Source organism: Lactuca virosa, chromosome 1 (genome assembly GCF_052849685.1).
Source record: "Lactuca virosa cultivar CGN04683 chromosome 1, Lactuca_virosa_CGN04683_v6, whole genome shotgun sequence".
Classification (NCBI taxonomy): Eukaryota; Viridiplantae; Streptophyta; class Magnoliopsida; order Asterales; family Asteraceae; genus Lactuca; species Lactuca virosa.
In genome coordinates, this window is record NC_136426.1 from 34,468,033 (window position 1) to 34,477,517 (window position 9,485).

The following is a 9,485-nucleotide window of genomic DNA, read 5'->3' on the forward strand; positions in this document are numbered from 1 at the left end:
AATCGATTTTGGTTATTTGACAATTTGATTTCGATGGTTTGGGAATCGCACTCGCTTTGAAATCGAAGTAGTTGAGGTCGATACGAAGTCAAGAAAGAATGAAATCGATTGATTTCAAAAGTGAAAAATGGATGATTCGATTGTCAAAGAACGAAGACTTATTATTGAGTTGATTTTACAGTCGATTTTGGTGTAAATGTTCGAAAGGTTAAGCACTGTGAATGGGAACGTTAATGGTCGATTTTGGTTTACTGGGTAATTATGAATCATATATTGTATTGATTGAGTCCAAGTCGAACGAAGATGTAGTTAGGAACGAATTGGTATAGATGATTCCGTTTTAGAAGTAGATTTGGAAGTAGAATGCAATTTTGGATCAATTAGTTATGTTGATGATTCATGGTTAATCGATGATGCACTGTTGAAGCAGATGAAGGGTTTAATGACGATTGTGTTGAATGAAAAGCGAATGAATGGCTGATGGATGTAATTTTGAAGGTTGTGATTTTGGGAATCGACATCAGGAATTCGAACTCACAATCCATTTTGGAGTCAAATTGGTTAAAATGGTCAACTGGATTGGTTGTTTGAAAAAGCGAAGATTGCGTTTTGGATTATGATTTCGAAGGTTTCACTGTCGATTTCAAATGGGTTAATGATAAGAGGCTAATTTTGAAGAACTGAAGCCATGGAGTCGACTAGGATATGTTGGGATGTGATTTCGAAGGTTTTGTTAGCAAATGGGTTTGATAAAACTTTGAAATTTCGTTTTTGATTTGGAGTACCTGGATTCGCATCTGAGAATTTGTAAAAGAGATTCTCAATTAAGTATTTGGGTTGATGTTCGTTAGTTTCTTTCTATAAGCGAAGGATTGCTGGGTTGTCGACAACTTGGAATCAAGATATAAAATCGAACTGTATTTGGGAAAGAATTGGTTTACTGATTGATACAGTGAAAGCGACGAACGAAAGTTGGAGTCGATTATACATAACGATGACTATAAGATTGATAACGAATGCTAATATCGGTGATTGAGTATTCGATTATTGAATGATGGGTCAATGTGCGGAGTCATGGTCGATTGATTTCGAAGTGATGAGGTTGAATGTACGAAGTGAGATAATTCGATTCAGAGGTTGGATGATTAAGAGGTTACTGTTCATTAAGAGGCTTCGAATGCCTTCGAATTCATGAATATGGTTATGGATTTGGTGCTATGATCATACGAAGAGGAGAGAGAAAATTTTGGGGGAAGATGATTTTCGTACGAAGGGGAGAAAGAAGGAAAAATTTTCGTATGTTTGGACGCAAAATTTTCGTATGTTTGGAATGGAAAAGTAAAATTTTCGAATGTAGTCCCTCAAGTTTCGAATGGTTGACAAATGGAAAAAGGCTTCGTATGAATGATCAATAATTCGTATGTTTTGATCAAAAAGCAGAATTTTCGAATTCAGCCCCTGTACCTTCGTATATTTGTCACCTCCACAATTAATTGAAGTTTCGAATGTTTGACACTTTTCACCCAAATTCGAAAATTTTCTGAATTTTCGAATGTTTGGGACAACTCTTCGTATGTTTGGAACACAAATGGCAGAATTTTCGAAAATAGTCCCTGAGGCTTCGAATGTTTGGCGGTTCATACCCATTTTCGAAAAAGGACTGTTTTTGCTGAAAATTGAAGAAAATGCATTTCAGGCCCCTGCAGTTTGTGCAAATTGACGCTTTCTACCCAGCTTTGAAAAAGGGGGAGAGTTTTGCATATTTGGCTGTTTTGGGCGCAACGGGTCCCTGCAGAATTTTATTAGTGACGATTTTTACCCGGTTTTTGAAAAATCTTGCAACTTTCACCCAAAAAGTTAAAAAATTTCATAAATTGGAAATTTTTTTGTGGCTTTTTCGTGATTGTTTTTCCATGCAAGATTTTTGGTGATTCATTTTTGGTACACATCAAGGGGGAGTATCGTGAAGACTATTCCTCGGGCGCTTCTCACCCTTAGTGGGTTTTATAATCATTTTTTGATTATGAAAAGGGGGAGAATGATGGGTATTCGAAGCTTCTCAGGTTTGTCGAATATTCATTTGCGGATTTGAAGACCGATGTTACTTCGAGGGGGAGTTTGGTCTTGATCGCGTTAGCTCGTTAGAGATTGAAGCCGGACATCCAATCCTAACTTTGACGGGGAGAATGTTAGGGTGCAAAGTCACTCTTGGATGTAGTGTTTTAGGCTTACCCTCTTGTATGTGTAAATGGGTTGAGTCTTTCCTATAAATAGGAAGTGAGTGACTCCCATTATGTAAGGAACCATTTGGAGTGTTAGACTAGAGAGTGAAATTGTGTACAAACCCATTTGTATATCCTTTCTAGATCTAATATGAGCTTACACAGATTTATTTACTCCTTGTGTTCTTGATTTTACATGATGATTCACTAGATCTTTCTAATTCCGCACATGTCATCATAATCAACTCTACTACACAGCCATTCGATCCCACTTTCAGATTTCGACCATTATGGGGTTCTAAGACATAAAGTTGACAACTCTATGCCTTAGCATGTCTTAATGGAACCCAACATCCATTTTTGTCAAACAAAGCTCATATTAAGGACTTAAATTCTAGCATGGACTCATATCAACCACCAAGATGACATTTTTATGCATCTAAAACATCAAAGGGACTGAGATCTTACTCCTCTAACTTCTGGAGTTGCCCAAACTCACAAAAAGAACCCATGGGACCAAATGAACTCATAAACAAGTCCTAAACTCTAGCAATCAAAATGAATCATCAAGGTACAGACTTTTTACCTTCAAAAGCTTCCAAAGTTGATGAAGACTCTGGATTTATAAGCTCAATCTCAACAAATGCTTGGTCTCCAAGTTCCTTCTTCTTGAAAACACACCAAAATGCCACAAAATTCACTTCTAAGCTCAAGAACTGAAACATCCCAAAAATGCAAGCCAAAATTTTCATTTTTCAAAACCATTTAACAAACATAAATACCATCACCATAGTCTAAAATCATGAAACATGTATCTCAAAATCTCGTATAAACTATTATCATATCACAATCCCATATAAAATATCAGAGTAGACTCCCAGGCTAAGAAAAACTATGGTGTGTGCCATGCGATCATCCCAAGCCCTTCCCTTTGCTAGTGGAAGTACCTGAAACCAAAACTGAAAACCGTAACCACGAAGCTTAGTGAGCTCCCCCAAACTACCACATACCATACAAATCACATATAACAAATAATATAACTCTCGGACTACTCCCAACTGCATCGGGATAAATCACGGCATCGTCTTACCCGACATCGGACTCCTGCCCGGCATCGGGCTCACCCCGGCATCCGACCGCATCGGGCTCACCTCGGCATCGGGCTTGCCCCGGCATCGAGCTTACCCTGGCACATACACAGCATAACATATATCATGAACAGATAACATAATCACATGATCTGCATCGGTCTTGCCCCGGCATCGGACCGAAGCCTGGAACATATAATCTAAACATATAAATTAGCATACACCGGGCTTGCCCCGGAACATATAATGCACGACATAATAACTAGCATACATCGGGCTTGCCCCGACATCAGGCTTATCTCGGAACACTGAGCACATAACATATAACATAATCGCATATACTATATCGGGCTTGCCCGACATCGGACCGAATCCCGGAACACATAACACATGACACATCTATACATGCATGAATCACAAAGACATCAAGCATACTTAACTACTTCTCGGGACCGCCCCGGCATCGGACCGAGGTCAGGAAAAATATAAACTGCATCGGGCTAAACCCCGACATCGGGCTCACCCCGACATACTCTACAACTTAAACGGGCCAGCATTGTGGCCGTAGACCCGTTCCTACTGGAAGGAAACTCACCTCGCGTAACTGGCTGCTGAACACTAAGCAGAAATATCTGACTGCTGCTCCGACGACTCTCCGGCTATAATTTCCACGATGACACTTAGTAAAAAAACCGACAACTATCCTTAGGGTAAATTGACCATTTTACCCCTGGCTAAAGTCCACATCCTGGTCAAAATCAACTTTCCAGTTGACCGGACTCGCCGAGTTGGCCCGCCAACTCGCCGAGTCCCAATCCTTTCATCTATCCCCAACTCGTCTCCACTCGTCGAGTTTAGCAAGAACTCGACGAGTTCTCCTTCAACTATAACCTTGGGACAATATTCATCTGACTCGCCGAGTTCCTCCTTAACTCGTCGAGTTTATCTTCATCATATGAACGTGTCTAGTCTTTGACTCGCCGAGTTGTATGAACAACTCGTCGAGTCCGTCTTCATGAGTTGGGAGATGGCCTTGGACTCGCCGAGTACGTTCCTGCACTCGCCGAGTTCCATGGTTTCCAGATCCATGGCTTTGTCCATTTCATTGAGTCCCTTCCCTGGACTCATCCAAATCCCTTCTGAACTAAAATGGGTTCCTCTGAGTCATAACAGTTTTGGGAACCAACTCACGACTCGCCGAGTCCCAAGAACGACTCGCCGAGTCCATGCATGTCCAAGTCTAATAATTCGATTTCTGATGTGCAAAACTCATCCAGAAGGTAGATCTAGGCTCCTAAGATCGGTATAACACGTAAAGCCATGAGCTTTACGTTCATGCATGGGACTTTTAAGATCAAAGGACCAAAAATGGGGTTTATTTCATTCTTGGGGTTCTCATGGCCATAAAGATGGCACCTTTATGCCATGAGGACCCTCCAAGGTTCCAGATCTGTGTGTAAATCGACTTGGGACATCCAAGTCCCAAGGATCAAGCTCCTTGGACCCAAAACCTCATAAAGATGACCACAAGGATATCTAAGAAACTACAAGTCAAGTATGAGGCTTGATTACCAGAAAGTGAAGAGAAGCTGATGTTGATACTGTATCTACAATCTTCTCTTGAAGTCCTCTTTCTTCCTCTTCTTCTCACAAGCTTCAAATACACCAAATAACTCTCAAAATCACAAAGAAAGCTCAAGTTCACTTATGGAGGATTAGGGTTTCGGGATTACTGCTCTGGAGGTGATGGAGGCTGGAAAAGAGGCCTATAATGTTGCTTAAATAAGGTGCAAACCCTAAATATTAGGGTTTCCCCCATACTGGCCTACTCGTCGAGTCAAGGCGTGGACTCGCCGAGTAGGTCACTTAAACCCGCGTCCAAACCTGGCATCTACTCGACGAGTTAGGGCTACAATTCGTCGAGTAGATCTTATAAAATTACATTTAATGAATTAAATACGTACCAGAAACGGGGCGTTACAAGAACACTCAAAATGATGAACTAGGGTTAAATGGGACGTAAAGGACAATGGAGGCTAACGAGGATGAGTGTACAAAGGCCACAATGTTGTTTAAATAGGGCTTGTAACGCCCGAGTTTCGGGGCTAAGCATTAATAGATGATGTAATAGTCTAGTTCAACTATTGTAACTCTTTTGAGATAATAAAGATGAAATATTTGAGTATTATGTGAATTATGTGCCTTTATATGCTTATTATTTATTTATAAATGTGTAATAAATAAAGAATAAAAATAAGCGACAAAATTAAAATGTTAGATAAACCCGATATCTCTACATAAAGTTGTAGTGGTCGAAACAAGGATTTCAGGGATATAAAGAACGCCGAAATCCGAGTTATAACGAAGAAGTTATGATCCGTCGAAGTTTCGCGACGGAACCGACACAGCACCGGGAAGCATAAACTGTGAATTTACGATAGAGCGACTTTTAGCCTTAGCGATCTAAACGAAAGTCGTAAAAAATGTTAAACCGAGAGCGTCCATAAAAAGAACACCCAAATCTGACTTCGTATGAGGAAGTTATGATTTTTCGAAGTTTCGACTTAGCAGTGTACAACCCGAGGTTCGAATATTAGATCGAGCGGTTTTTAGCCGACACGACCTAAATGATAATTGAAGATCTCGTTAATAGTAGCGTAACGGTAAAAAGACAGACGAAAACGGACGTCGGATGAAGAAGTTATGAGATTTTAACGGACCAATCCTGTCCCGGCCTGTTAATAATATAACTTTTAAAATAAAGTCAAAATTAGCCGACGGAGTCTAAACAAAAGTTGTAGAGTACGTTCCCCCCTACGCGTGGATATAAATAACGTCAAAAACGGAGCTCGTACGCAAGACTTACGAATTTTTAAAGATTGCACTTGAATTTGCGAAACTGTGATGACGTGGCAACATCTGGACCATCCATCGCTGATCAGGCCTCGCTTCGGATCACGCCACGTAGCCTCGCAATTACTCCCCACGTCCGAGGCCGAGGACGCCCAACGTACTTCGGTTCTTATCCATCCGATGTGCGAGCCAGCTGGATCGAAGCTGGCAACCTTATCCGAGACTACGCCCCGCGTAGTATTTCCGAACATCCAGCGTTCCGAGGTGCTGAGCGCCTATAAAAGGGCTGCGAGATTGCTCGGATTTTCACACCAAAATTCATTCTCTCTCTAACTTCTTTCTCTCTCTAACCCATTCCAACCCCCATAAACCTTAGGGAACCCCTAGCACCCGAAGGAAGCCCCGAGGCTCCCGGAGTCCCGAGAAAAAGGGTCCTTCGGTTCGGAAACGCTGCTCCAAGCGAAGCCCGTTTTTCTATAAAACCCGTTGTAAGTGAGCTACGCATGCGTTATTTTTAATATAGCTTTTATTTAATTATAGTAACATTATTAGGAACTTAAAATAATTATTTGGACTATCATTATGAGTTATATAGAGTGGTGTTTAACGCTTATATAACAGTAATAATAGCTAGACTATTAATTAGTCGCGGTTAACGTTAGACTAAACCCTAGTGGTGTTGATACTAGGTTTTGTCAAGGGAAAATTGTTTTGAGATAACGAAGCGTTGTCCGAGTGTCGATTCACCACCTTATCAGGTGAGTGCATAGTCACTTTCATCTTACACATAGATATGAAGTATTTAATAAAAATTACGTGTTATGTGTGCATATTGTCTGAATACTTGCTGTCTATGCTGATGAAAGATTTTTATACATGTTATAAATGATTTAAACTGTATATGTATTTTATATCTACAAAATGTTGGGGTAAAACATGGGTAGATGTAATAGACGATGTGTGATAAAATGATGAGAGGCCTCGATGTTGTTGTTGTTGATTCTGTCACCTAGCGGAGTATGGATGACAACCACGGACTCTTCTAGACAATCCAATGGAGCGCTAGCAGGCTCGCAACCTGTAGATGTTTGTGAACAATGTGTTTACCGGTGTACTCCATCCCCCTCATGGTTGCCTTTAGGACATTTATTGTTGAGGAACCCCCTTAGCAGTAGTGTCCATCCAGATGATGATCCTTAGGCTAGGTCCCTTATGGTAGGGGTTTAGGAACGTAAAGTGAGGATAACGGGAACGGGTAATCGGGTTATTGTTGGTTGATGAAATTAATAAACTTATTTATTGTGGGTTGAAAACCCTATGTGCTCACCAGGCTCCCAAGCCTGACCCGCTCAGTTTTTTGCATTACAGGTAGTGGTGCACGAGCATAGATATGATGTTTAGGATGAGAGATTACGGATATAGGCCTGTAGATATGAATAAATGTAGTAAGGCTTATATTGTACTGTTTATGCTTTTGATCTGTATCGAACATGACATCACGAGGTTTTTAATGAAATACATTTCTACGGAAATGATTTGATAAATCTTTATCATATTTTATTTTGGGAATAAATTCCGCAACACTTTTATTTAAAATGTTACTCTGATTTTTAAACAAAGCATAAACAAAAATCGGTCTTTTCTGGCCTTAAACTTAGAATGCTAAGCGAACTAGGAATTTATAGGATTTCTAGACTTAAACTTAGAATGCTAAGCGATGATTGTGAGATGAGTGTCTACTATGTTTTAGACACAAGCACTGGTTTATTTTAGGAAAGATGCCTAAAATGCTTTTATGTGCTATATGCTATTATTTGTTCGGATCTATGGTCTGTTGCCGACCGGATCTGGAAACCTTATGTGTTTAGGATTCTAAACGTACGACTACGATATTAGAACTAGCATGTAAACGTTTCGGATCGATAAGGATGATTTAAACGTCTATCCTAAATAAAGATCTAAATTCACCTTATTCGGTGTATAGATCAAAATGGCAAGAACCCGCAGTGGAGTTGGGAATGCAAATGGGAATAGGAATCAACCCCCAGTGATTGAGCAAATACCTGTTGTATCAGCCGCTCCTGAGCCAATCACGATGGCCGGAGTACAAACGATGATCCAGATGATGTTGGATCGTCAGATGGAGGAGACCAAACGTTTACTTCAACAGAAGCGAGAGGAAGCTACAATACTGGTCGAACAACTCGAGCTGAATGATGGGCCGTCAGAAGGAGGAAACTACAGTGCGACTGTTGGTCAAGCCAACCCACTAGTAGTTAGGCGAAACAACCAGGATGGAGGAAATGTCAGACGTGGATGCAAGTACAAGGATTTCATGGCATCCAAACCACCGTGTCTATCTGGAAACCCGACACCGGTGGAAGTCATGAACTGGATCTCCGAGATGGAGACAATGTTTGAGAGTTGCGAGTGCATAAACAAGCAGAAGACCGCTCCTGCGGTTCCTCTGTTGAAATCTAGAGTACTAAGTTAGTGGAAGCTACTAGCTGATTCGATGCCTAAGGGGGAAGCTAGTAAGATGTCTTGGGAGGATTTTCTGGTGCAGCTGAAGATGCAATACTGCTCTGAGCAGGATCTTCTGGAGATCAACAATGAGTTCCAAAATCTGAAGAAGGGAAGAATGAGCGTTACTGAATACGCTATAAGCTTTACAGAGAAAATGAAGCTTGTTCCTCACCTCGTCCCAACTGAACTCTCCAAGGTTAACAAGTTTTCCCTCGGATTACCAGCGGACTTCGGTCCAATGGGCAAGCAAACAACCACTCTGAAAGCCGCCATCTGGGCTGCTAAGAATATGGAGACCCAGATACGAGAGAAGGGTCTGGAGAGAGCGGGGGTGGGAGAGAAAAGGAAATTTGATGGGTCGTCGAAATTCAGCAAGAAAAGCAAGTTCTCAAGGTCTGGTACGCAGAAGTCTGGAGGAGGTGAAGACAAATGGTGCGACAAGTGCAAGAAAAAGCACCAGGGGAAATGTGATGGAGGAGTCACCTGTTTCAAGTGTGGAAAGCCCGGGCACTATGCCAACGAGTGCACGTTCACTAAGAAGGTCTGTTATGAGTGCAACGAGTAAGGACACATTTCAAGGGACTGCCCGAAGAAGAAGGAGGCAGGAAGACCCAACATTCCACCAAAGCCGAAGGCAAGAGCCTTCCAGATGACGCTCGAGGCTGCAAAGGAGGCAGCAGACGTCGCTTCAGGTACCTTTCTTGTAAATGGTTTGCCTGCCAATATACTGTTTGATTCCGAAGCAAACTACTCCTTTGTGTCACATAAGTTTGGTGGGAAACTAGCATTACCCATA